Source organism: Panulirus ornatus, chromosome 38 (genome assembly GCF_036320965.1).
Source record: "Panulirus ornatus isolate Po-2019 chromosome 38, ASM3632096v1, whole genome shotgun sequence".
In the NCBI taxonomy this organism is placed as follows: Eukaryota; Metazoa; Arthropoda; class Malacostraca; order Decapoda; family Palinuridae; genus Panulirus; species Panulirus ornatus.
In genome coordinates this window covers 21,719,769-21,724,912 of record NC_092261.1, presented here as the reverse complement: position 1 = coordinate 21,724,912, position 5,144 = coordinate 21,719,769, and the positions used below count along the sequence as shown (strand labels likewise).

The 5,144-nt window shown below is 41.8% G+C and overlaps 1 non-coding gene across 1 annotated transcript; it reads right to left on the bottom strand.

The window, feature by feature from the left end:
* Window positions 1–4,353: 4,353 nt before the first annotated feature.
* TRNAL-UAG (transfer RNA leucine (anticodon UAG)) lies at window positions 4,354–4,435 on the bottom strand. The gene has a single exon. It is a non-coding gene; the product is annotated as a tRNA-Leu (tRNA).
* Between the last annotated feature and the right edge of the window lie 709 nt (window positions 4,436–5,144).

Sequence of the window (5,144 nt, the reverse complement as noted above, 5' to 3'; positions counted from 1 at the left end):
GAAGAATGCTTTTTCTACGTGAAAGCTATGCTGTGAGTAGTGAAGAAGAAAGAGTAGTGAAGATAGATGTGTAGTGAAGATGAAGGTGTGATGAAGATTAAGGTGTGGTGAAAATAGAGGTGTAGTGACGATGAAGGCGTATTGAAGATCAAAATGTAGTGAAGATGAAGGTGTAGCGAAGATGAGGGTGTAGTAAAGATGAAGATGTAGTGAAGATGAAGGTGTAGTGAAGATATAAAGTTGTTGTGAAGATGGTGTAGTGAAGATAAAGGTGTAGTGAAGATGAAGGTGTAGTGTAGATGACGATGTAGTGAAGATGATGGTGTAGTGAAGATGAAGGTACACTTAAGATGGTGTACTTAAGATGAACATGTAGTGAAGATGAAGGTACGGTGAAGATGAAAGTGTAGTGAAGATGAAGGGGGAGTGAAGATGATGGTGGAGTTTAGAAAAAGCGTAACGAAAACGAGTGTATATTGATATAAGGATGCATTGATGAGGGTATAATGAGGATCAGGATGTAGCGAAGATGACAGCGTAGTAGAGAATATGGTACACTGAAAGTGTAATCAAATAAAGATGGGGGTGTCTTGAATGTAGCCTTTCGAGATCAACCCTTAACTTCACCACACTATAATTTTCACTAAACCTTCATTTTCACTCTATCTTCATCACCATTCACAATATCCTCATGATTATTGCACTGATATTCTTCTCTGTTCCATTCATCCACCGCCCTTTTAGTTTGGAATTATGTAGGTTTACATGTACGAATGTTTGCATGTATGTATGTATGTATGTATGTATGTATGTATGTATGTATGTATGTATGTATGCATGTATGTATGTATGTATGTATGTATGTATGTACGTATGTATACAAGACTGTACATATACGTTAATGTATGTACATATGTGTGTGTGCATGTTCAGTACGCTTTGATCTGGTATAATCTGGTTTGATATGGTTTAACATCAGCACCATCTTCACTATATATTTCTTATTATCAAGGATATAAAAAGTTGACGAGTTAACCTCGGTGTGCAAGTCTTGGTATCTTTCAACGGATATAGACCTCAGAATTTGTTCTGCACTGTGTATTGACTTGTAGCTCCGACTTCACTAGAAATGAACACCATGGCAAAAGGGCTGCCCCAGGAGCTTCGATTGGAAAGGCACGGTGAAGACCTCTTGCTACCGGCCAGGATCGGAGACCATTGCCTCTCATTCATCATTGACACCGGATCAGAATGTACCATCATTCCCCTGGAAATGATACAGCTTTTTGGCTTGGAGCGGTACATCGATAAGTCTGAGGAATATCATTACGAAGACACAGTGGGGAGGCTGATGCTGGATATCGTATGTGAAGGTGGCGTCCGACTACAGGGATATATTCTTGTGGATTATCCAACTAGCGGTTATCCACTGCTTGGAATGGATATCCTCCACTCTTATTGCTGCTCCATTCTACAAAAACCGATCCACCCAACCCTGATAGTCCGAAAATCGCACTCACTTCCCCGTCTGACCGAGTCATGGTCTGTAAATATCAGCATTGGATCCGTCACTTTGCCCGCAATACTGGACACCGGCTGCACTTCTACCCACATGCCCTCACACGTGGCTGAGGAATTAAACTTAAAAGCAGAAGATAACGATGAAGTCATAAACATCCTCCTCAGCTCCGGCAAGATCCAGTGTGCGTCTAAAGTAGCACGTAGAGTCAACATTGTGATCCACGGACGACATTTCTGTGTGGATGTTAATATTGAGGATGACGAGACGGAAGTGCTCATCGGTCAGGATATCTTACGCTCTTGTGACATACACTTCACTCGAGGTGGGCTTCTGACTCGTTGAGGACGACCACATAACACTGCTGGAGTAGGCCTTGTGGGAAAAGTTACATATGAAGTAACTTGCATACGAAAACAAGCTTAGATCATTGACTTGGGCGACTGTTGTTTATTGATTTAGACTTGCCAACCCGTTACCTCATAATCTCTTTACTCGTTGGCATTATTGATTGACATAACATATATCTAAAAGAGAAATTTGCGTTAGAAAAGAAGTTTTAATTCATATTATATGGCAATCATTTGAATACAACGATGTTATTCGGACATGTTGCATTCAGCCAATCATCATCAACCTGGCGATAAAAGAAAAAAGAGTATAATTTTGTTGAATGCTTTCAGATAGTTCAGGCATACTATATCTATTGCCTTTGTTTTCTTTTAGGTATTGAAAAAAGTATGACAAAATTCAAGGAGACTGGATCAATGGCTCACCCAGAGCAGAATGTCTGCATCTCCACAGAAGTCTTCAATGAATATTTAAACCAAGGCAAACAAGAATCCAGCTTGCATCATCAGTCATCTTGATTTGAAAATATATTCCAATGAACAAAACACCAACGATTCCAGGTATCACATGCAACACACACATAACGTTCACTCCCCACACTAATAACATCAACACAAAAGCAGCACACAATCTAAATAACCTCAGAACACTAACTGGTGCCGGATTAGGCAAAGAGAAATAATCCCTTAACATCCCCTATATTTAACCTTTCCGCTTTAAGATACGCCTCACTCACCTGGTCTCCCGTTCCTCTCAAAAGCAAATACAACAAAGCTGCAAACCACTGAAATAGTGCATTCAGAACTCGCTGCCTTGCATCCATAAACATACGACACCTATGCAGTGAAAAAGATCCTCCCGATACAATTCCACCTCATCACATTTGCCGCTCAGTCCTCAGCAACAAACATAATGTTTCTGATCTGTTATCACAAACATCCTCTAAAGGACCCAATGGGCTGTTATTGTTTGCATTACCATAACTGCAGTGTATTACTTAGGAACGAAAAGGAGGGAATAACTTACTTTCGTACAATCCCGATCTTATCGAATGGAGAGGATACGGCAGTGTATGGAATGTTTGGCACCGAGGTAGCAGGAATGAAGCGCATTAAACAGTAGTATGTACAGAAACGCTAAACGTTTAGCAGCGGTGCAGGAAATAAAAACTTCATGTTTAGCAAATGGTGCAGTGAACATGGCACGTGTGGCAGAGATGTATTATAAGCTCTCATATGTCTGGCAGCAGAGCTCGACGCTATTAAGACCAATATAACATTCACGTGCCCGCCAACCATTACCCTGCGATAACTCGTAGTGGGAAGAATGGCGGGAGTGTGATGGATCTTGTGTGGTCAGGAAGGAGTGAGTGGCTTACATTATCATCATCCTGATGTGTGCAGCAGCAGGGGAGCCTCTCACAGCCAAGTAGATACCTCAGGTCAACAGGACAGTTGACGTCAATATCTATTAATATACTTCTATGAATTTAGTCTATGACTTGACGTCATACATTTCTTCCAACAGGAAAATATGCATGATTTATAGAGAAATTGCTAGTCTTGTATCGAAGAATATATAAAAGTGAATAATAGATTTCAGCTAGTCAGATAGTATGTGTACACTTCTCAACTCATGGTGTTGGGAAAGTCCAATGATCTTCGGCAGGATAATGAGAGAGAAAGCTGCTGATTATTAAGATGATTTTAATTCACATAAGCTACAGTTTATATCTGAGTTTTTACTCTTTTTCCTTCACCTCCCTCCTCAGTGTGAGCACCGAACACAATCACTGACCTCATCCCCACCAACATTTGACTTCATCTTCTGCTCACAGCGTTTAACACACGGTTCCTTAACACTTCCTTTCTCACACTCATCCTGGCCACACACCTCTCGCTCACACTAACCCACTGTCACTCCACTTTTCCACAGTCGTCTTCATAATCATGTCTTCTGCAGCCAGTGTGCACACGCCTCCCTTCCTCCATTCCTCCTTTCCCAGTCGGACTCTTCTCACCCACACTGTGTGTGTGTGTGTGTGTGTGTGTGTGTGTGTGTGTGTTAAGGGATTATCTTACCACGCAGCAAACTGTAGCCAAAGTCAGTGTCTCACTATCCTCACCCTTTCATTACAACAAATATATAGTGAAGGTGATCAAGCTTTATGTGATAAGTGTATCGCCAGAATCCTTACAATCTGACATAAGAATACCATGGTATGAGACCCTTGACCATGATGGTAGACAGGTAATGGTGGCGGACATTTCTAGTGTCACATCTCCACACCAGACGAGGTCATGTGTCCCTCACGTAGATACAGTGAGTTCCAAGACCTGACTATATTCGGCCAGCCGGTAACGATGTCCCTTCGGAACGAGTGGGGTGAGTGATATAGTCCTTCCTCCCACAAGAGCACCACCATAGCCCACCCAGGTCTCACTCACCCTGTATCTGAAGTCCATAGTGACCACAAAACTTCCTGGCAGCGGTGGGATTCGAACCCACGCCTCCTGAGAGACTGGAGCCTAAATCCAGCGCCTTAGACCGCTCGGCCACGCTACCCTGACTATTGTATGAAGGAGGAAGAGGGATACAACTGATCTAGGATGCCATGTTTACCGTTGATGGTAGACGTGTATTCATGGGTCAGTATATTGTGTCAGAAAGACTTAGTGGCTAACGTGGCCACTGGTGGAGCTATATGCCATGTCATTAAGGCTTGATTCCTCCGTATGGTCAAAATCACCATTTGGTTCCCTCACCAGCCTGGCCAGGGATCTTCTATGTTGTGATAATTTGGTTCTCTTCATCAGCTAGAATAAATGAAGGATTGTGTTTTTGTGATGCTTTTTTGCTCTATATTTCAGGAACAGAAATACAATCAGAGATGTCCGCTCGCTACTCTCACTGCTGTGACCATGGAGAACAGTGTTACTGATGACTGACCGTTGATATTAAGTGACCGTGTGTATAGATTACTTACAAGAGAAAATGAAGAGTACAAGGCAGAATTAAAGAAGTTGATGCCCCGTCCAAGAATGTGTTTTGGACCAAACAAATGATTTGATCCAGATTTAATGATGACTTTCATCTATCATATTAGATAGAATAACTCGATTTGGAAGCATATTTTCCAAAGCAAAAACTGCCAATAACCCCGTGGTAATTGCATAAGGTTTCGAAAATATCATGGTAACATTACTCAGGATAACATAATGATTGTTGAAGGTTGTGCACATGGCATGACCAACCGTAATCTCAGGTCAACTAT